The following is a 25,092-nucleotide window of genomic DNA, read 5'->3' on the forward strand; positions in this document are numbered from 1 at the left end:
GTCACGACCCTAATTACCGATTGTGCGGGCACCTACCATATTATTACTAGTAGGCGAACCCTTACCCATTAACCCATTAATCATTAGCCAACATCAACTTCTTTAATCATTTATTAATAGCCAATAGACAAGTGAATGAATCGATAAATAAAATAATTCATAATTAATAGATAATATAAGTGCGGAAGTCTAACTATTACACCCCCAAAATCTGAAAGTCATCGTACAAGGACTCTAACTAACAATGTCTAAAGAATGAAGTATATCTCAACTATAGTAACAAATGATGTCTGCAATAAAAATAGACATCTGGAAAGGGAGATCTTCAGGTGGCATGGCATGAATAGAAGCTCACCCTCGGGTCTGATCGAGCAAACTAGCTTCAAGCTAGAGATGTAATCTGGATGCAATCTCTGGAACACAATCTGCACTCAAAAGGGTGCAGCAAGGTAGTATCAGTACAAACACTATGTACTGATAAGCATCATAGGCCGACTAAAATTAGTTCATACATAAAAGTATAAAATCAACAAGATAGACAGATAGGCACTTAATACTCAAATCCAAGCCACAGAATATCCCATAACAGAGTCACAATCTAAGATGAAGCTTTTAAACTACAAGTCTGTCAAATTTCAATAACCTCACCTGATAATCATAAGTCCAAGTTCCTTTCCTAGATAGAGTCACTAATCCACAATTTAACTCAGTCAATGATCATATCAATACCACAACAACCGTTTCTGCAAACATACCAAAATCAGAAACAACGAGCCATATAATAATGTAGAATAAAACATAATGATGTGCAATGCAAAATATGATGACGTACAATGCAATGTAATGCAATGCCCTGGCCAAATACACACTGTACACACATGCTACTGATGTCAAAGCTCAGTAGTCATGACCTGCAGGGGACCCATGGTGTCCATGTACCATTCGTTCCAGAACACTCCTTGGACCCAAGCCATAAATCCTCCGCCCCAGAAAGAACCTCGGTCATGGATTTACATCAAGTATCACTCGTTCCGGAACACTCTTCGAACCCGAGTCACTTATTGCCCTCCGCTCGAAATTTACCTCGAACTCGAGCTTATACACCCTCCGTTCTGGAAAGAGCCTCGGACTCGAAGCCACTCGATTATACAAGAAATACTGTTACATCCCTCTTAATGAGCAATTATCAAGTAGTATATTATTTTTATAGAGAAGATCATATTAGCTTCTCACCACAATTTTCATCAATTTGTATCACAAGGTCATCAAGAAGATTATATTAACTTCTGCACAATTTCACTTCACAATGTATGTCTCAATGTATTTCAGTTCATTAGTATGTATGGACCATGAACAATCAACAATATCAATGTCAAACACAAGGCATCATGCCACAAGTCTTCCAAACCATTTCCATCATGCATGAGTGTATGAATGCATAAATGAGTGTAAACGTGGTAAATCAATACAAGCCAATAAAGCAATAGTGAAGGTGCACGTCATAAAGCCATAAGTCATATCAAGACTTGGATCAACTCAGCCGTGAAATGAATCATACAATCATCTCAACTAACATAATAGTCTATGTCCCTCTTTACTTCCACATGTAGCAAGTACGCCTCACAACTAAGTCTTGTATCACCAATAAGCTCCACTTTTCTATATATTATCATCAACAGCAATCATACATCAAGTTTTCATCTACGTATTGTCATAAGTTTACATCACAATTCAAGCCTAAACTCATTATCCTTCATTTCCCTGATAATATATGTCACAATAAGAGAGAATTTGGTACCACACGACAATTTAGGCAATAAGTCTAATCATAATAATAGGGCAACAAGCCACCATCAACAACAATCAACTGAATAGAAATCCATCCCGAATCGCCACAGTATGAATACAACTACACCTCATGTTTCAGTACATAAAGTAATGGTGACGCGCCCACAAAATCAGAAGTCATACCAACCTAGCTAATATCCAACCAAAACACCATGTCCGAAGACCTAATCATGCTTTTTCCCGTCAATTCTATACAATACATACGTTTCGCTAATCAAAGTCTAACTAAAGTAAGCCATAACCTACCTCGAATGCAGAACATGAGTCACAATCTATTCCACACGAGCCTTCTAGTTTCGAAGCGCCTCATAACGGTTAAAGTTTAACAATATGATGCTAAATAAGCAACAAACCATGTATTTAAACAAGAACAACAATTTAGGGAAGAACACCTACTTACTTCTACCCTTTTCAATTGGATGAAACCATCCTTCAATAGTGAATTAATCATAACCTATATCTCTACAATCATTAACCTTCAATTCATGGGTTTCTAAACAATTTTACCCTTAAAACAAAATTTTGGACAAAGCTTCCATTTTTATTAGAACCCTAAGTCTCAACAAGCAATTCCAACCATAAGAAATCAAATTCTCTTCCCATAAAGTGATAATCTATACTCTTAGATGATTAATCAGCAATAAAATCAATAACCCACCAATTATTTAAGGGCTTACTAATTCTAGGGTTCTAGGATTTTCACCCACCATTGATGGACCTTAAAATAATCATGGAACTTGAAGAAGAAAGGAAAAAAAACAAATAAATATGGGACTTTACCCTCCAAGATGCTTTCATCAATGAATGGGATGAATTTTCCCACTTTCTCTCTTGAAAACTGACTTTAGGGTCTTAGGATTAAGGGTTCGAGGTTGGGGAATTAAAATAAAAGTTTCTCGCCCTGCTGGCCGCTGTGGCGGTCCCCAGACCGCTGTAGTGGTCCCGCTATAGTGGTCCTGCTGGACAGGTCCGCACTAAAATGGTCATAACTCCCTCATCCGGAGGCCAAAAGCATCGATTATTTTTCTTATAGCTTCATAATTTCGATAAGCATCTAATGGTTCAAATCTCACTCAAAAAAAGGTCGGATTTTCAATATGGAGCCATTTATATCCACAAACCTCGGGCGAAAACACCGAATACGAGTGCGACAAAATCCAAACCCATCTAACACTCTTTGGAACCTCACCAAAACTTTTAGACAAGTTCAAAATCATCATAATAACAACTTAGAACCTTCAAAACATTGACACGGGGTCATCCTAACACGACGTTGACCGTGGTCAACTCTAACTCGCTAACTTAATTAGCTTCTCCCTCAAAGACTCAATTAAAACTCAAACCTTACGGAGACCAACCCAATGACTTCATTAAGTCATAGATCATACTAACGGAACTTGGGGAAACGTTCAACAATGTTAAATGGGTCAAAACACTATAACGACTAAACGGGTTGTTACAGAGATGAAGCAATACTCTGGCCATAGTATCATGCATGGCCTGATCAGACGTAACCCCAAGCTGTGTCTGTGCTGGGGCTATGCCATCCTCTGCGGCTTGGTCTCTACTTGGATAATACTCGGGCTGGGGAGATGGGGACCTTCCTCATCGCTGGTCCACCGTTAGTGCTCTACCCCTGACTGGGGCAGCTCCGCTGCCTCTCGTTCTGCCACGCCCTCGGGCTGTCGCTCACCCTCGGTTGCCAGCCGTGGCTGCGGGCTCTGGAACCTGACCTTGAGCCATAGTAGCTCGAGTCCTCACCATCTGTGAGAGAAGAGATAAGAGTCAGCTACCAATTTGATCTTCCTAGATACAATTTTGAATAAAGTAGCACGACAGAAGGAAAGAAAGTGAGGTTTCCTAAATGTCCTATAGCCTACCGCAGATAAGTATGGAGCTCATCGTACCGATCTGCGGGACTATACTAGACACGCTCTTGTATTAAAGATCGGGTAACCTACAACTCTGGGCAAACCTGTCATGACCCATTTAGCCTAGGTTGCGCGGGCACTTAACTTCCCACCTCGGTAAGCGAACCCTCATCCCACAAAGAACCAATACAGAATATTGAAAGAAATTTAGTAGCGAAAATAACAGATACGCAAGTCTCACGATATATATAGATAAATAGTAGTAAAATGTGCGGAAGACAGTAAATACCCCAAGGATATAGTCTGAATAATACAAGAGCATCTAGGGAATAATACAGTCTAGAAGTACTAATACATAATATCTATGTCTCTAGAATAACATAAGACATGTAATAGAAGAGTCTTCAAGGTCAGCGGACGCCATGCTCACCCTGAGAAACTCGAATGGAAACTGAAGTATCGATCAACAACGGGTCAGAGAAGTAGATCCGACCTGGTACTCTGCATTCATAAAAGAATGCAGCAAGTGCAGGTCAGTACAAACCACAGTATTGGTAGGCATCATCGACCGACTAAGCATAGTTAACACAATTAAGAAAATAAAGCAGATAAGCAAATAAACCAACAAAGCATGAGACAATAAAATCGCAACCTAGTATCCTTCATCACCTATGTAAGCATCTAAACCCAAATATCATAGGTCTGAGTATATCCGATCCAATCCAATCACCATAATAGAATCAACACAATCTAATCATCACAACAGAAACATCACAATCCAATCATCACCATACTTCAATCAAGTAATAATGCAATGCAGTGCAATAATGGTATGAATGCGATATCGTACCATACAAATGAGGTGTACACATGTACTCCGGACGGGAATATTGATGTCTCGGTAGCACAACCCAGCATGACTCGTGAAGTCTAAGTGCTACCAGTCCTGGATCTTTGCCCAACAGACAGACGGTAACCTGGCTAATTGCTCACAGGAAGAGTCTCACCGGCACCACCCTGGGGGGCCCGCAGAGTCCATGTACTAACAATGATTTCAGGATAACATCAGAATCGGCCATGCAACAACGATGCATGAAATAGTTCATCGGACATCGGCCTCTTCACAGTCACTTAAATAAAGAATCTGTCAAATATCAGTTTCACACAATCAACGATTTCGAAATTGAATATCACACATCGACCTTCTTACGATCACAAATACCACAACGATGTATGCCAACAACGTATCGCATCACAATACCACAGTCAAGTACCAACAGTGGGTATGCAAACATATGTCAATAACTCAAGTACCAACAGTGGGTACGCCAACACACATAACGGGGTGGCTAGTCCCAACACACATCGGGGCCCAACCTAAGGCAATATCCATCCCAATTTCATACCTGAAGGTTCACATGCTATCTCCTACCTCATAATTGAAATACGCCATTCACTATATGAAGTCTTATCAAAGGTAAACCATAACCTACCTGCATTGCCGAACCGCAACACTAACAAGTCACTCTTTTGCCTTGCCCTTCCTTTGAAGCTCAGAACAAAAGTAGTCTAAGCGTAATCAAATTCTAAATTATAAATCATGAAGAATGATACTAATATTTCTATGATATCAATTAGGTCAACTTTAATCTTAGGATTTGGGGAAGCGGGCCCACAAGGGCAAAACGGGAAATTCGCGAGCAAAATACCAAATTAAGCACTAGATGATCATAACCTAACCACTAATTGTTGATTTAACTCAAGGATTGGCCTAAATCTGATTCCAAGTAAAAAAACCCCCACAAATTGTGTATAAACCCGAAGTCTCCAAATCGAAATTCAACATTAAAAGTGGAAGATACTTGATTATTAAGCTTAGATTAGCCAACATCTAACATGAACACCACTAATTTATTCATTTATAATCTAGGGAGATGTTCTTCCAAAACCCTCTCTCAAATTCCATCTCTAAGGGATTGTTAAAGGGAAGGGAAAATCTAAGATGCTTGTGATTAAGGAAGAGTAAAGGATTGGGTAAGTTTTACCTCCAGAATTTCTTCAAATTATCTCCAAGAACAGTTTCTACAAGCTCCAATAACGAGATAGGAAATAATGAGGGTCTAGGACTTATTTAAGACACACGTAATGAAAAATAATTGCTCATCACCGCTGTAGCAGTACCTTGACCGCCCCAGCCACCACCTGGCCGCTTCAGCTGTAATGACTAAAAGTCATTGACCGCTCCAGCGGTAGGGCTACCGCTTCAGCGATGCCGCTCGCGGTGCTGATGCAGCTTGCGCTGCTGGTGCTGCCAAAGCGGGCACCAAATACTAGAAACTTAACACGTGATTTCCTTTCAATCGGATTTTTCCAACTCAACCAATGAAATTTAAGCACTATAAAACAATAATACATGTAAATCTCAGCGTAATAAAGTAAAAATAGGAAAGAAAATCGATTCATTACCATATTCGTGATTTAGAATCACGAATTCGGGTATGACATTAAATGCTTTCACCAAAATGGACATGATAAAGCTGCATGTGATTGCCATTTATTTGCGGATTTTCCATTTTTGGCATAGAGAGAGAGAAATAACTCGCAGGCTGCACTAGGGTTTCTAGCAAGGAAAAGGAAGAGAGAGAGAGAAGGGTGGGGGGGGGGGGGGGAGGGGAAGGGGGGTTCTTTTCTGAAAATAGAAAAATGAGAAATGGGAAGGGGGGGGGGGGGTATACCCCCTTAAACGTTTTTTTTAAAGGATTTGGGCCGGGTCTCAACCTGGTTTAGGCTGGACCCGATCCAGATTTAAAATAAGGGGCCTGTTATTTTAGTATACATATATATGTATACTAGTATACGCATATACATTTTAGTATACATATATTGAGCCGAGGGTCTCTCAGAAACAGCCGTCCTACCTTGGTAGGAGTAAGGTCTGCGTACACTCTACCCTCCCCAGACCCCACATTATGGGATTTCTCTGGGCTGTTGTTGTTGTTAGTATACGCATATACATATATAATTACAGGATTAAAATTAGTAATATATTAATTAGACAAATTTGGGACGTATTCATTTTATTTTATAAAAAAAAGTGTAAAATGGGCCAAATTACATCAATGGGCCCAGAATTGCGAAAAGGGCCCATAATGAATCATGACCCAGCTAATCATTTCAATTATGGCCAATTTTGGCCTTAATTGATTTTAATTCAGCTGGTCATTTCAATTATGGCCATACCTGGCCTAATTAGCAAGTTTAGAAATTTTTAAAAAATTGGTTATTTCAAGTAAAACCATTAGTAGGCTAATTTTGCAAAAAACAAAAACTCTAATTTCTTTAAATCATGACCTGATTAATTCAATTGTGGCCATAAAAAAATTATACAAAAGGATCAATTTTACCATAATTATCACTTAATTAATTAATTAACCTAATTAAAAACATTTCTGAGCAATTATGCCTATTTTTTTTTCTAAAAATTAAAAGTTTAAAGGATTAAATGATTAACTACTTAAATTATTTAAATTACTCAAACCCTCGTGGATTTAAAAGGGAAATAAAAGAATTGCAAAATTTTGATTTCTTGATAATTCTAGATAATTAAATAAATGAAAACCCCTTTTTCTCTTTCTCTCCTTTTATTTGATTTTAACAAAATGTCATAAAATATCCTGAAAGTACTCATTAATTTCTAAATAAATTTATTATCCATGAAAATTCCTTTTATCAATTTAAGGGAAGAAATATTGACCTGGAAAATTTATAAAAATCATTTAAGGCTTTCAAAATGCTCAGCTCATTTATTTATTACCTGGGGACTTTGAGTGATTAAAATAAATAACGGGAGGTCAAAAATTAGGTGTCAACAATTTTATTGTTTGTTGTGGCCCAGTAAGGCGTTGTATATTCTGGGTTGTTGTGTCAGGATGATAGTGGTATAATTACAGGGGAGACTCTAACAAAATTTTTGTAAGACCCCTAAGAATCTAACATTCGAGGACGAATGTTCCTAAGGGGAGGGGGGGGGGGGGGGGAGGGGGAAGATGTTACACCCCGTATTTTGTACGTTGAGTTTCACCATAAGTTAGTTGATGTGGAGTTAGAAAGTGAAGTTTTCGTCAAGGTCATAAGAGATTCTACATGTTTATTCTATATAAATGAGAGTTTAAGTTATGTCTAACAAGTATCAGAAAGATTGGAGGTTGAACGAATCAAAAGGGACTGAGTGTTACAACTGGGCAACTCGATGGCCATTTCGACGGACCGTCAAATCACTATCAGAGAGTCAGCTCTGATCAGGCAATTCGACATCATCACTCGATGGTTCATCGAGTGGACCGATGGTCCGTCGAGTGGACCATCGAAGTGCAGGCGGTGGAAACTTTCTCTTTGTTATAAATAAAAGGGACCATGACTTGGGGTTATGTTTTTTCACCACAAACCAGACTCTTCTAGACCCTTCAATCTCTCTGAACCATCTCTACTCATTCATAACATCCCCAAGCCAATTCAAGTGAAGATCAAGCTTTAAAACCCTAAGCTAGTTCATGGAAGATGATGGTTCTTGCTTTTAGTTGAAGTTGCGGTGGATTTGGTTTTGAAGCAAGATTGTGTGAGTTGAAGGTTTACAAGTATAAGGTATGTTCTTCCTTTTATTACTCATATTGAGTTGATTTGGAGGTTAGTAAGTCACGAAGGTGAAGAGAATCATGGTAGGAAAGGTCATAAAGTATTATGCTGTAGTTCTTGACTATGAATGGAATTTGAGAGAAAGTTTTTGGATTGATTTTAGAGTAATTTGAATATAATCTCCTGAGTATGGAATTGTTGACATTGTTACTGATGTTTGGGTGTTGTTTAGAAGATTGGTGGAGGTAAAAGATACAAAGGAAATGCTGCCCGATTTTCGTTAGCTCATTTATTAGTCTAGTTTGATCTTATAAGCGTTTCAATGGCTTAACCTTAGTATGAATCATCTTGAATGTAGATTTTCAAGTTGGGAAAGATAGATGTTGAGTAGTTTGAGGAGGCGAGAAGGTATGTTAAGGCTATCCCTTTCTTTCTTTTGGCATGATCTTTGTGAACCGAATGTACACGTAACGTAAATCCATAAATGTTCTATTCTTAGAGTTAGGGATGATTCATTTTATTCATGTTCGACAATGTATCTTCAGAAAGTCTTCCTTCAGATTCAGTATAATCTCTAGAGTTATTTGTACTCTTATCATGTCTTGCATTCCATTGTATATATATATATATATATATATATATATATATATATATATATATATATATATGTATGAGATATGGGGAAGGTGACAGCGTTGTATAAGCACTAAAACCTGATCAGCTGGTTATATGATGATACGATGACGATGATGATATCGGCCGATATAATATGATGGGATGCCCACAGTGGATTGACAGGCGTTATATTCGCATACTTATATGTATGACCTCATGCATGCATGCACAGTATTTATGCATATCATTAGCCCTCAAAGGCAGTTCAGATGCACAATATTTATATGCATGGTTAACTCACAGGGACAGTTCAGGTATACAGGTTGCATACATTTGCCTTATGTTTCTTATGTCTGTCTTATGTTATTTTCATGCTTTACATACTTAGTACTTTGTCCGTATTGATGTACGTTTATTTATGGACGCTGCGTTCATAGCTGCAGGTAGATCGGGAGACTGATTGAACCTTTAGACTGCTTTCTTAGCATTTGTACAGGAGCGCCCTATTTGTTCCGGAGCTGCAGTTCAGTTGGTACGATTCTTTTGTGTATATATATATATATATATATATATATATATATATATATATATATATATATATATATATATATATATATATATATGGGCAAAGCGGGGTTCTGTCCCCTCCTTATGATGTTATGCACTCCATGTAGAGGCTCGTAGATGGATATGTACAGTTAGAGGTTCTATGACCATCTCGGTCCATACCTTGTTGTATATTTTGACAGCCGTTTCGGCTTGTGTACTTGAGATCTGTTTGATGACGCACATATATACATATAGCTTTTGGGCTTGCATCCCTTACAAGTTATGATATTTATGAGTCAGCTTTATGTCCCACATAGGTATGACCATGAGATGTACGTTTTGTGGTGTTCGGTAGGTTAGCTCCAGGTGCTCCTCATAGCCCTCCGGTTGGGTCGTGACAAAAGTGATATCAGAGCAGTTCTTCCTAGGGTTTATCTACGAGCCGTGTCTAGTAGAGTCTTATTTTTTAGTATGAAGCACGCACACTTATAAACAGAAGGTTGCCGGGCATAAATGATTGACCTTTCTTTCTCATCTTAGAACTTGCGGTAGAGCCATGTTATAAGGATTCCCCTTTTCTGACCATATGGTATGATTTCAGTAATGCCTGTGACGAGGAAGGGTATAGTGACCCAGAAGGGCAAGACAGTGGCGGGTAGGAGGACTGGTCAAGTACCACCCGTAGATATTGAGGAATGCGAGTCTTAGAATGAGGTTCCATCTCAGATCTCTTATACTCTGCCGGCTCCAGAGAAACATGGAGGAGCTCTAGCCCCAACTCCAGCTCCAGCTCCAGCACCCTAGTTCCTCTACCTAATACCTCGGGTTAAGAGTTGCTACAATCTATTCAGTTGTTGACCCAGTTAGTAGTTGCTCAGGCCCAGCGTCAGGGTGCAGGTCATAGTGACAGGGCTGTTAGTGCCAGGGTTTGAGATTTTATTAATTTAGACCCTCCAGAGTTCTTTAGATCAAAACCAGATGAGGACCCGCTGAATTTTATAGATGGATGCTGAGGACGTTACGGTTGATGCGTGCTTCAGATACTGAGTCAGTGGAGTTGGCTTCTTACAGATTACGGGATGTTGTTGTTCATTGGCATGATACTTGGATATCTTCCAGAGGGGTTAATGCACCTCCACCCGTGTGGAAGGAGTTAACAGATGCTTTTTTCTGACATTATTTACCGCTAGAGATTAGACGGGCCTGAGCTGATAAGTTCCTGAACCTCAGACAGGGAAATATGAGTGTTCGTGAGTACAGTCTTCATTTTAATTCATTGGCCAGATATGCTCCAGCTATGGTAGCTAAGATGGAGGATTGTGTTTATAGATTTATGAGTGGTTTGGGACCACACTTGATTGATGATTGTATGACGATCTCACTTCAGGCAGGTATAGACATTTCCCGCATTCAGGCGCACGCTCAGAATCTTGAGAAGCGCCAGCAGCAGCGAAGGGTCGAGCGTGAGTATAATAGGGCTCAGAGTAAGAGGGCTAAATCTTCAGGATTTGCTAGTGAGTCCAGAGGTAGTCTAAGGCAGCAGTTCTCCAGGTGTTCAGCCTATTCAACGGTTAGTGCGCCTTCACAGTTTCCAGGACCCAGGTATGATAGACCCGCTCATTTTGAGCCAGCCCAGATTTCCAGGGCTTCTAGTTCCCAGATCAGGATTAGTTCCAGTCAGATAAGGCCATCTCTACCGCGATGCACCTAGTGCGGTAAATTACATGTGGGGCAGTGTCGTTCGGGTTTAAATGTTTGTTATACTTGTGGTCGGCCAGGACACATTATGCGAGATTATCCCTTGAGAGGTGATAGAGGTATAGTTCAGCCGACAGGGTCTGTACCTGGATCTTCGTCATCTGTATACCTCTCTGGACAAGCTTCTCAGACACCAGCTGGTAGTGGAAGAGGTAGAGGTGGAGTATCTAGTTCGAGCGGTCCTCAGAACAGCATTTATGCATTAGTTGGTCGACAGGATCTCGAGTCTTCACCTAATAATGTTACAGGTATACTATCAGTATCTTTCCATGATGTATATGTGTTGACTAATCCAGGTTCTACGTTGTTTTATGTTAGTCCTTTTGTTGCTAGTCAGTTTGGGGTGAAACCCAAGTTGATTAAACCTTTTGAGGTATCTACACCCGTTGGTGATCCATTGATAGCTAGACGAGTATATTGAAATTGTGTGGTTATACTTTGTGATCAACATACAATGGAAGATTTGATTGAGTTAGATATGGTAGAGTTTGATGCCATTATGGGTATGGATTGGTTGGCCTCTGGTTATGCTAATGTTGATTGTAGAGTGAAAATGGTTCGATTTCAGTTCCTAGGAGATCCAGTTCTAGAGTGGAAAGGTAATACAGCATCACCGAAAGGTAGGTTTATTTCCTATCTCAAGGTAATGAAGATGATTGCTAAGGGTTGTATTTATCATCTAATCCAGGTTTAGGATACATAAGTGAAGCCATCGACTCTTCAGTTTGTTTCAGTAATTAATGAATTTCCAGATGTATTCCCAGATGAGCTTCCAGGCCTTCCACCAGAATGGGAGATTGATTTTGCCATTGATATAATACCAGACACTAAGCTAATATTATTCCTCCTTATATAATGGCACCCGCAGAATTGAGGGAGTTGAAGGAGAAACTAAAGAATTTGCTTGAAAAAGGCTTTATCAGGCCTAGTTCATCACCATGGGAAGCACCTGTGCTGTTTGTAAGAAAGAAGGATGACTCCTTACGGATATGTATCGATTATAGGCAGTTGAATAAGGTGACAATGAAGAACAAGTATCCACTCCCGAGGATTGATGATTTATTTGATCAGTTACAGAGTGCTAAATGGTTCTCAAAGATAGATTTGAGATCAGGATATCACTAAGTGAAGGTCGGAGAGAACGATATTTCAAAAACATCCTATAGAACCAGATATGGTCATTTGTGTTTCGGGTAATGTCATTTAGGTTGACTAATGCACCGGCGGTATTTATGGATTTGATAAACAGTGTATTCAGACCCTTCCTGGATTTGTTTGTAATTGTGTTTATTGATGATATTATGGTATACTCTTGATTAGAAGCGGAGCATGCAGATCATTTACGTGTTGTCCTTAAAGTTCTTCAAGCTCGGAAGTTGTATGCAAAGTTCTCTAAATGTGAGTTCTGTTTAAATTATGTGACTTTTCTGAGGCATATTATTTCAGCTGATGGTATTCGAGTGAATACATAGAAGATTGAAGCTATGAAGGCTTGGCCCAGGCCCACAACACCCACGGAGGTTCGTAGTTTTCTGGGCTTGGCAGGTTATTACAGGATATTCTTAGAGGATTTTTCTTCCATTTCTGCACCGCTGACGAAGTTGACCCAGAAATCAGCTAAGTTTCAGTGGATCGATGCTTGTGAACGCAACTTCAGAAGTTAAAGAACAGATTGACTTCAGCTCTAGCTTTGACACGTCCAGAAGGATCAAAGGGCTATGTTATTTATTGTGATGCTTCAGGTGTTGGGTTAGGTTGGGTTGTGTATTGATGCAGCACGGTAAAGTTACAGCTTACACTTCAAGGCAGTTGAGGAAGCATGAGAAGAACCATCCAAAACACGATCTAGAGTTAGCTGCGGTGATTCATGCATTGAAAATGTGGAGGCATTACTTGCATGGTGTTCATGTGGATATTTATACAGACCATAAGAGTCTCTAATATATTTTCAAATAGAAGGAGCTGAACCTGCGACAGAGGCGGTGGTTGGAGCTATTGAAGGATTATGATATTAGCATCTTCTACCATCCTAGAAAGGCGAAAAAAAGTGGCCGATGCCCTTAGCCGTAAATTCATGGGTAGTTTATGTGGTGTCCATCCAGAGAAAAGGGAGTTAGTTCATGAGCTTCAGCAGCTAGCTAGCCTAAGAGTTCAATTATTAGACTCGGGCAATACAGGGGTTACTATTCAGGATCCGACAGTCTCATCTTTAGTAGCTGAAGTGAAAGAGCGCCAGTACAGGGATCACATGTTAGTTCATTACAAAGATACATCTCCTTAGAAAAAAAAGTAACCATTCGAGATTTTTGCAGATAGGGTTCTCAGATATCGAGGTAGACTGTATGTTCCTGATGTTGCAGGATTACGTCGTCAGATTATGGGGGAGACTCATTATTCCCATTATTCTATCATACGGGGATGACAAAGATGTAACATGATATTAAGGAATTCTATTGATGGGATGGAATGAAGAAAGACATAGCAGAGTTCGTGGCCTAGTGCCCTAATTGCCAGCAGGTGAAGATTGAACACCAGAAGCCCGATGGGTTATTGCAAGCTATCGAAATTCTGATGTGGAGATGGGAGACAATTAATATGGATTTCATAACAGGATTGCTCCATTCTTAGCATAAGTATGATTCAATATGGGTGATTGTTGATAGACTTACTAAATCAACCCATTTTCCGTCAGTCAGGACTACTTACTCAGCCGAGGATTATGCGAAGCTCTATATTAAGGAGATAGTGCGACTTCGTGGTGTTTCGGTATCCATTATCTCAGACTGGGGTGCACAGTTTACAGCTAACTTCTGAAAATCCTTTCAGAAGGGTTTGGGGACTCAAGTGAATCTTAGCACAACATTTAATCCCCAGATAGACGGGCAGACTGAGCGTACTATCCAGACCCTAGAAGATATGTTACGGGTATGTATGTTGAACTTTATAGGCAACTGGGACGATCATTTTTCTCTTATCAAGTTTGCGTATAATAGTAATGATCATTTCAGTATCCAGATGGCCCCGTATGAGGCTTTATATGGGCGAAAGTGTAGGTCACTTATCGGATGGTTTGAAGTGAGGGAGACTAAGTTAGTAGGGCTAGATTTTATTCAGCAAGCAGTTGATAAAGTCAAGCTTATTCAGGATCAGTTATTAGCAGCTCATAGTTATTAGAAGTCTTATGCAGATAATCGCCGATGAGATTTAGAATTCCAGGTTGATGACTGGGTATTCTTGAAGGTATCGCCTACGAAAGACATTATGAGATTCGAAAAAAGGGTAAGCTTAGTCCTCGATATATTAGACCTTACAGGATTGTTCTTAAAGTGGGCCAGGTGGCCTATGAATTGGACTTACCATCAGACTTAACATCAGTTCATCCAGTCTTCCATGTATCGATACTTCGTAAGTGTATCGGAGTTCCCTCCAGAGTCGTACTTGTTGATGATATTCAGGTTACTGAGCAGTTATCATATGAAGAAGTCCTATTGCTATACTAGACAGACAAGTTCAAAGATTGAGGCATAATGATGTAGCATCAGTTAAGGTCCTTTAAAGGAACAAGAATGTTAAGGAAATGACTTGGGAAGCTGAAGAAGATATGAGATCCAGTTACCCGCATTTGTTTCCACCCCCAAAGGAAAGTCAAATAGAGACACCATTGTCTTCAGGTGCGTAATGCTTTATTTTTATGATTTCTGGTCGTGTGAGGCCGTTATTATTATTGTTTATTGTGGCCCTATGAGGCATTGTATATTTGGGGTTGTTGTGTCAGGATGGTAGTGGTACAGCGGAGACTATGTCGAAATTTCAATAAGACCCCTAAGAATCTAACATTCGAGAACGAATGTTTCCGAAGGGGGGGGGGGGGGGGGGGGGAGGGGGAAGATGTTACACCCCGTATTTTATACGTTGATTTTCGCCGAAAGTTAGCCGCCGTGGAGTTAGAAAGTGAAGTTTTCATCAAGGTTATAAGATATTCTAACAAGTATCGGAAAGACTGGAGGTTGAACGAATCAAAAGGCACTGAGTGTGACAACTGGGCAACTCGATGGCCATTTCGACAGACCGTCGAAGTGTTGACGGCCCGTCAATCTGCACCGTCGAATCACCATCAGAGAGTCAGCTCTGATCAGGCAATTCAAAGTCGTCACTCGACTGTCCGTCGAGTGGATCGATGGTCCGTCGAGTGGACCATGAAGTGCAGGCGGTGGAAACTTTCTCTTTGTTATAAATAAAAGGGACTACGACTTGGGGTTATGTTTTTCATCACAAACCAGATTCTTCTAGAACCTTCAATCTATCTCAACCATCTCTACTCATTCATAACATCCCCAAGCCAATTCAAGTGAAGATCAAGCTTTAAAACCCTAAGCTAGTTCATGGAAGATGATGGTTCTTGCTTTTAGTTGATGGTGCGGTGGATTTGGTTTTGAAGCAATATTGTGTGAGTTGAAGGTCTACAACTATAAGGTATGTTCTTCCCTTTATTACTCATATTGAGTTGATTTGGAGGTTAGTAAGTCACGAAGGTGAAGAGAATCATGGTAGGAAAGGTCATAAAGTATTGTGTTGTAGTTGTTGACCATGAATGGAATTTGAAAGGAAGTTTTTGGATTCATTTGAGAGTAATTTGAATATAATCTCTTGACTATAGAATTGTTGACATTGTTATTGATGTTTGGGTGTTGTTTAGAAGATTGGTGGAGGTAAAAGATATAAAGGAAATACTGCCTGATTTTCGTTAGCTCATTTATTAGTCTAGTTTGATCTTATAAGCATTTCAATGGCTTAACATTAGTATGAATCATCTTGAATGTATATTTGCAAGTTCGGAAAGATAGGCATTGAGTAGTTAAGGAGGCGACAAGGTATGTTAAGGCTATCCCTTTATTTCTTTTGGCATGATCTTTGGGAACCGAACGTACACATAACGTAAATCCATAATGGTTCTATTCTTAGAGTTGGGGATGATTCATTTGATTCATGTTCCACAATCTATCTTCAGAAAGTCTTCCTTCAGATTCATATAATCTCTAGACTTATTTGTACTTTTATCATGTCTTGCATTGCATTGCATTATATATATATATATATATATATATATATATATATATATATATATATATATATATATATATATACACGTAAATCCATAATGGTTTTATTCTTAGAGTTGGGGATGATTCATTTGATTCATGTTCCACAATGTATCTTCAGAAAGTCTTCCTTCAGATTCAGTATAATCTCTAGAGTCATTTGTACTTTTATCATGTCTTGCATTGCATTATATATATATAGACATACATATGCATATACAGACCAAGAAAACTTGTGTGAAAAATTGAACAACACGAGTAATATTTATCCATGCGGCTAAACTACTTACCGATCCAATTGCACTAATAAGTTCTCCGATAAAAATTGTGAATATTTGAACAAGCGTATTTTTACATTCTCTCCATTGTGCATCGCCAAGGTGTTGGCATTTGTATGTTTTGATGATTGACAAAGTGAATGAACTAGGTCTATGAACATGTTAATCTCAAAATTTAGATGCGAGACAAAATGAATGAACCAGGTCCATGAATATGCTCCATCTCAGAATCCTGCTACGGGTAGAACTCTTGAATTAAAAGATTCTGAGATAAGGACTTTGCGGAAAAGATATAGGAGTCTTTGGAAGAATTATCTGAGGTAAACTTCAGACTCCTAAAGTGCATATATGAAGTTGTATGACAGGCAAGAGATTGAAGTCAACTCAAACACTGTCTCTCCTCTTGGGCCTCATCAAGTAGGTGTTTGTGTTCAGCCGAGTTACTACTGATCCAAGGCTATATACATATATATATATATATGCAAGTCCTCTTTGGAAGAAAGTTACGTACATACAAAAAGAGAAAAGAAGAATTCAAGGAAATAGAGTAAAAGAAATATTTGTGAGTTCTGATTCCTAAAGTGCGGCCTGATACGACGGACAAGATTGAAGAACCTATTTCATTGAGTAATTACAATATTCAAGTCTAGAATTTTAAATTAGGATTGTTTATCGAGTTGTACCTTTCCTGCTTTCCTAGAAGCATTGGTAATATGTATAAACACTTGTAAAACTTCAACTTCAAGTTGAGCGCAACTTGAAGAGGGCTCAATAGTCTAGGGAGATTATTGAGAAAGGAATTAGAGTTAGTTTCTAAATTGCAGAGTCTGTAATCTGAATTTACTGAGGCTCACAGTTGTAGTGGAGTTCTGGGACAAATCCTGCAGAGGTGTAGGCCGTGGTTTTTTCACCCTTGTGGGTTAGCTTTATGGCCCACTCAGGTATGACTATGAGATGTATGTTTTGCGGTGCTCGGTAGGTTAGCTCCGGGAGCCCGTCATGGCCCTCCGGTTGGGTTGTGACATGGACGTTGGGTGGGGGTGGAATTTGGTTGGGGGTGGGTGGTGGGTGTGGGGGTTTGCGTGGTATGTTGGGGTGGGGTTGGTGGGGCTTAGATTTTCTAGAAATACCAACCAACAAACATGAGAAAATAAGTAAGAAATTAACTTATTTTCCACTACCCAACCGAACATGAGAAAATAAGTAGAAAAAATCATTTATTTTCCAAAAACACATTCTCCAGGAAAATATTTTCCTCCATACCAAACGCACCCTACAGCCACATAATTTTCCTTCCTCCGTTTTCTAGTGCTTCTTTTTCTCTTTCAATGGATACTTCATAATTTTCAATAACAACTTCTTAGCATTTCAACGACAAATAAAAGCGCCTTTTTTTTCTTTTTCAATGGCAATTTTCACTTCTTCCATTTTTTTTTTCATTGTACAATTCAAGTTGCAGAGCTTTCACTATAACAGACCCATTACCCATTAACAATTTAATGACCCATCGATTTTTTTTTTTTGTATTTAAAAATGGTGCAAAATGGCAGTCCACACGGATAATTAAAGGAATTAATTGAAATATTTTAAAAAAATTAAGAGATTATAGTTAAAAAAACACATATGAACTATCACTTTTTGCGAGTTTCCAGCACCATCATATACTAGTTAAGATGTGTTTTGATAAATAGTTTGTGATAGTACAAGTAGGATACGTAAACACTTAATAGTTCAGGACTGTTTTGATAAATAGTTGGTGATAGTTCAAGTAGGAAACGCAAACACCTAATAGTTCAGGTAGAAAACTCACAAAAAAGTGATACTTGAGGTATTTATTTGAGTTACTGCAGTGTTGTAGAGTCTTTGATAATTAAAAATGAATCAGAGAATGGTTTACATGAATATATATGTTTTTTGCGACTAGCCATGCAACTTCACCAACTATATATGATTTGAAGAGATTTAACTATATTCGAAATTATGAATGCTAGATTTGGCAAGATGAGTTTGTTCATCTGAAAGTTGATGAGAAGTGGGAACACCTTGTACAATATTATTGCAAAAGAAAATGGAAATCATACTTAGTTTAACAAAAAGGAAGTAATCAAAACAGTTGTGTTCTGAAAAATGTAATAGAACTTATGGCATGGCATTGAAGTTTCTCAATATCAAATTTTTTTGTCTGTGGTGTAATGTTGTTTCTTTGTTGGCAATTTGGTCCCTTTATTACGATATCATCACTTAAGCATATTATCCCAACAACAAAAAAGCCTAGTTGTGAGCAATGTTTTCAGAGGCGTTTTCGGGGCGAGTCCCAGGGCGAGCCCCGGGCGGGACGTACCAAAAACGCTCTGGGGCGCAAATGAAAGTCGTAGATCTATAAGGCATACGCCCTAGAATTTGGGGCGTAAGTCTCGGGCATAAAGGCGTACGCCCCGAGCGTAAATCTGATTTTTATTATTGGTATAATGATATTATTACTTTATGTTATCTGTTGTAGTTATTTTTCCTAAAATATATAAATAAAGAAAGCAACTCTCGTAGAAAATAACACTACCATAAATAGTTTTTTAGATGATTATGCCTAAAATTGATATGATAGAGCTTTCATGGCACTATGTTCCTAAAGCAACTTTATCCATTTTGTCATTGCTTTTACACTTTTTGCTGTTCTCCTTCCTTGAATATATTAATAAAAGCCATTGCAAATATTTGTTGAGGTTGGGAAGGACTAATAGATCTGGAAATATGAAGATTTCATTTTAAAGATTATCTAGATTGTCATCATTTTTTGTGTTGTTACCTTTATCAAATAATATTTATAATAATTCTTTTTATATTATTGGTGATTTATTTGAATTTATTTGCAAAGTTTTAATGAAAACGTTACTTTTGCTTATTTTTTAGTAATAAAATTATAAAATTGAAGATACATGAGGTATACGCTCCGTAGATCCACGGGACTTACGCCCCTTGTCTCGGGGTTTGCGCCTCGCCCCATGCTGCGTAAAACGCCTCGCCTTGCGCTCCCACCTCTTAAAACACTAGTTGTGAACATGCTTCTCATATGAAAAACAAAACGTAAAGAAGGCAGAAGGAAAAAACTTTTACATACCTGATAAGTTTGCATAACTGCTGCTGTATATGCTCTGTAGTTTAATTCCATCAAATGGTGAGGGGTAGGCATATTCTTGATGTACGTTTTATATAATGATGATTAATTAATGTGCAGAATTTAACATATCAGGTAAAATATTTCATCATTAATTCAATTTGTTAACTGAATAAAACCAAAAAGTTCTGTAACGGAGGAAGTAAAAAGCCATAAGGTGCTATATAATTCTTCTTTCCTAGTAACTGTTAATTAGTATAGAAATTATTCAGAATTTATATGGATTTCATTAAATCCCATTCACCCAGATAATGTTTCAAATTCAATTATGTATAGTCTATCCGTAAACTTATAATGTAGGAGCTGAAGCATTAATTCTTTCCAAGTTACAATATATTTTAGGTATTATTCAGTATCTAATAGGATTTCATTAAATAATACACTCAATTTTAATGTTCATAATTATCTAGAATTCAGCCAAAAAGTTGTAGAAACTTTACTGCCGTAAAACTTGAAGTAATTTAATTTTAGTTAAGGGGTAATTTAGTTGTTCAACTTTTGAAGGGTATTTTCGTAAACCAGTTTTCAACTATGGAGCTTCCCACTTTTAATATAATATGATGATAGTAGAAAAATATTAATGATGACCGGTTGTGATGAATCTTTTCCCCACATTTCTATATAGTAGAAAAGAAAAGTATTAATGATGACAAGGTTGCGAAATCCAATTCAAAGTCCATAAAATGGGATTTAGGAAAAAAGGTTCATAGGTGATGCATGTATCATAGACCCTCTTATGAGAAAAAACACTTTGCTGAAGGTGTGAGACTGTGAGTACAACACCAACCTAAGAGAGAAAATACATGAATATAGTTTATCTTTTTAACAAAGCTGCAAGTGGGTCACTTAAAAACAAAACTCATAAAAGAAAAATAAAAATATTGGCAAAAAATTCATGACATATCAATTTTGAGAATATTGATCAATCTAATGCAGGGGTGACTTTTGGGTGAAGCCTCTAAAGCCGAGGCTTTAGGCCCCTCATTTTTGGGAGATACGCCACACTCTCGATCTCAAAGTGTTTCCAGCTCACTAGAAAAGGAGAGAGAGTCTACTAATAACTATAAGAAGACTCTCAAATGTTACAAGTGTGGTAAAATAGGACACATAAAAAGATATTGCCGAAGAAAAGAGAGCAACATGGCTCAAGTTGAGAAAGCTGCTGAAGAAGAAGAGGACTGGGGAAGGTGTTTCATAGCTGAGGCTCGAGTAGTAGATGCCCTGGCTTCCTTTAATTTCGAGAGACTGGATCATGGATTCAAGAGATAATACGGTCCATTACGTGGAGAAGGAAGACATTGGTGTCATCAACAAAAAGCAAGCAGATTCCAAAGACGTTTAGACTAGTGACGTGGTAGCTGCTATCGAGGAAATCAACGAAGCAGATCCTGAAGCTAGTAATAAAAGTCTGGACCTGAGGGATGCTGAAGTAGAACCTGAGCAGGCAGTATTTGAAACTATATATAGTAATGGTGACCATTCCGGAGAAAGCATTGATGGAGTTGTAGGAGAAAGCATTGAGGGAGTTGTATTGGAAGTTGAAGTCTCTGGTCAATCATCTGCCATATCAGAGTCAATCACTAGCTCAGATCAAATACTGGAAGCAGATGGAGAAGCTGACGGTAAAATAAATGAAGAGGTTAACCTTGAAGGTTCAATTTCATATGGAGAGACATATAATATGGTTCTCGGATGCTCTGAAGCTGACAAACAATTCATTGAGGAGCTGAAAAGGGAATTTAGTGGTGGATCCTACGGTAGTGCTGAGTCTTCGCAGGAAATTAATGGTCAGATCGTCACCGACTCAGGTGCTTCTCCAAATAACACAATTTTCAAGGAGCTAAGAGAAAGGGGGAGTGTGGAAACTCTAGAACATGAAACTCAGCATGGAGATGATTCATGTGGACAAATTAATGACGAAAAATCTTCATCATTTGAAGAAGCAAAAGGAGTCAAGAAAATAGTGTTGAGATCTTCACCAAGAAAATCCTAGTTATTTAGCAAGGGATCTAGAATAGTCTAGTGCAGGATCTTGGATAATTATCTTAAAGAAAAGTCTAGATATTCTAGAGTAATGTTAGAAGATAAGGCTAACTAGATATTTTGTAGATGTATCTAGATAATTCTATCTAGAACCATCCCTAGGCAAGTATAAGTAGGGGTGTCCTTGAACATTTGTAATCAACACAACACAACCCATAAAAACACAATTCAAGCCAATTCAAGTAAACACTTCCTTTTCCAAAGTTTGCTCTTCTTTAGTTGAATCTTCCGATCTTAGTTAACGATCTTGGGCTAGCACAAGATCTCCACGATTTTAGTTTTCTTCTGCTATATTTCTCTACATACTAATACAAATAAAAGTTAAGACCCCTCATTGAAATTTGACTTTAGTCCAGCAGCCCCTGATCTAATGGTATATCTCTCGCCTGCTGGCCTACATCAAAAGTTGTCATTAATAGAACCCTTGGATTAAGTCAGCCTACTACTATGGAAAAGTAAATTTTGTATGTTTTCTTATCACTTCGGTTTCCAAAAAGGAAATGATTACTCCTATAGTTTTACTTTTCAAACATTCCCATATTATATAAACATAAAGCTAAGCATGTAACTCCACACCATAATATCATACAATATACAATCTTTACCTTTTCGAAATGGAGACTCAAAACTTGTCATTCATCTTCATTTCACTCTTGCTATTTATTTCCTTCATCTTCCTTCTATTTCAGATATGGATTGACTCAAATACAACCCTTAAAAAAAAGATTGCCTCCAGGGCCATGGGGGCTACCTTTTATTGGGAATTTGCACTAATTAATGAATGGTCACCTACCACATCATACTCTAAGAATCTATCACAGAAATATGGGCCCATCATTCACTTATGTCTTGGTGAAATATCAACTGTTACTGTATCTTCACCTGAAATGGCAAAAGAAATTTTGAAAACTCAAGATCTCAAGTTTGCAAGTAGGCCTGCACTTATGCATGGAGATATTGTTTTCTATAATTACACGGACATAGGAACTTGTCCATACGGTGATTACTAGAGAAATATGCGCAAAGTGTGCATCTTGGAACTTCTTAGCTCGAAGATGGTCAAATCATTTAGCTCAATTCGACAAGCTGAGATGTCAAGTGTTATTTCATCGATTAATACCATGCCTGGTGACTGGATCAACCTATCAGACAAATTTAATTAGTTTACAAGTTGTGTAACTTGTAGGTCTGTTTGCGGAAAAGGGGTCCATGATCAAGATAAGTTGATAATGCTGGTGAAGGACGTAATGTCATTTTCGATAGGATTTGAATTGGCTGATATGTTCCCTTCGCGAAAGTAGCTTCATAAGTTCATTGGATTGAATTCCAAATTGATGAAGGCTCACGCAAAGGTGGATGTACTTTTGGAGAATATCATTAATGAACATAAGGAAAATCGAGCAAATGGTAAAAAGGGTAATAGTGAGTCTGGAGGCGAAAATTTGATTGATGTTTTACTAAGAGTCATGGAAAGAGGAGAAGTAGGAACCCCAATAAAAAATAAGAATATCAAAGCAATTATTTGTGTAAGTGTAGTTCCATTTGATATTCTCAGTCTCTTATTCTTTTTTCTTTTTGCATACGAAATTTTTGAAGTTATGTTTTATGCTAGAGTATAATCTTGAAATATTAGAAATTGGGTTTAGAATTTTGATGGTTTTAATTGCATGCAGGACTTGTTCATCACAGGAGCTGAAACATCATCTTCAAAAATTATTTGGACAATGGCAGAATTGATAAGAAATCCAAGTGTCATGGCTAAAGCACAACTTGAAGTTAGATAAGTCATAAAGGGAAAGAAAACATTTGAGGATACTGATTTGGAAGAGTTGAAGTATCTAAAATTAGTAATTAAAGAATCATTAAGGCTACATCCTCCGGCTCCTGTATTACTTCCAAGGGAATGCAGAGAAGAAACAAGTATAAACGACTACATAATACCTGTCAAAACTAGAGTCCTAGTGAATGCATGGACAATTGGAAGAGATCCGAAATATTGGCATAATCCAGAAAGTTATATACCTGAGGGATTTGAGAATAGCTCTATTGACTTTAGAGGAAATCACTTTGAACTTCTTACATTTGGCGTAGGAAGAAGAATGTGTCCAGGAATGTCATTTGGTTTAACTAATGTCGGACATTCTTTGGCTGAGTTGCTTTATCACTTCGCCTGGAAGCTTCCAGATGGAGTTAATCTGAATGATTTGGACATGACTGAAGGAGAAGGCGCAACTGCCAGCAGAAAGGTTGATCTTTGTTTGATTGCTACTCCTTTTGGCTACTCTAAATAGTAATAGACATTTAGTGTTGCAAGCTACATGGGTTGTCACATAATAAGTTTGTACAACAACTTCGTGTGAACCGTTTTACATTAATATTTGTTGCATTAATATAATGACCGACTTGTCAACTAAATAAAAATATATCTATACTATTAGGGATTTTGTGCCATTCATATTAAAAATTCATCTTAACCAATGATGTGGTTATTTGATCTCCTTCTCATTTCCATCTACTTACGAGTAGATAAATTTTCACAATCAACTATTGATTTCACGGATTGAACTTCCTTGAAGTTTCATAACTATTTGTTGCTTCTTTAAACACTTTTATGTGCCTCAACAAACTAATTATGTTGGACTTATGAACTATGCTCATCACAGGCTGTTGAAGTTGCTACTTCTAGTGATTTATCTCTCCTTTTCAACTACTTAGGGCCCGCTTGGGCAAGAATTACAGAGAAAATTGCAGAAATAGGATCATAATTAGGGATTGTTTTGGACTTTTTATACCCGCTTTATAAAATATTTTTAAAATGACTCTAACTTAAAAAGACCAAGAAAACTTGTGTGAAAAATTGAAAAACACGAGTAATATTTATCCATGCGGCTAAACTACTTACCAACCCAATTGCACTAATAAGTTCTTCAATAAAACTTGTGAATATTTGAACAAGCGTATTTTTAAATTTTCTCCATTGTGCGTCGCCAAGTTGTTGGTATTTGTATGTTTTGATGATAGACAAAGTGAATGAACCAGGTCTATGAACATGTTAATCTCAGAATTCAGATGCGAAACAAAATGAACGAACCAGGTCCATGAACATGCTCCATCTCAGAATCCTGCTACGAGTAGAACTCTTGAATTAAAAGTTTCTGAGATAAGGACTTGGCGGAAAAGATATAGGAGTCTTTGGAAGAATTATCTGTGATAAACTTCAGACTCCT

General features: G+C 38.0%; 1 pseudogene; it reads left to right on the forward strand.

Annotated features, from left to right (window-relative positions):
- The first annotated feature begins 22,605 nt into the window (after nt 1-22,605).
- LOC132628895 (premnaspirodiene oxygenase-like) lies at nt 22,606-24,261 on the forward strand (annotated as a pseudogene).
- The last annotated feature ends 831 nt before the right edge of the window (nt 24,262-25,092 follow it).

This window comes from Lycium barbarum, chromosome 2 (assembly GCF_019175385.1).
Source record: "Lycium barbarum isolate Lr01 chromosome 2, ASM1917538v2, whole genome shotgun sequence".
Lineage (NCBI taxonomy): Eukaryota > Viridiplantae > Streptophyta > Magnoliopsida > Solanales > Solanaceae > Lycium > Lycium barbarum.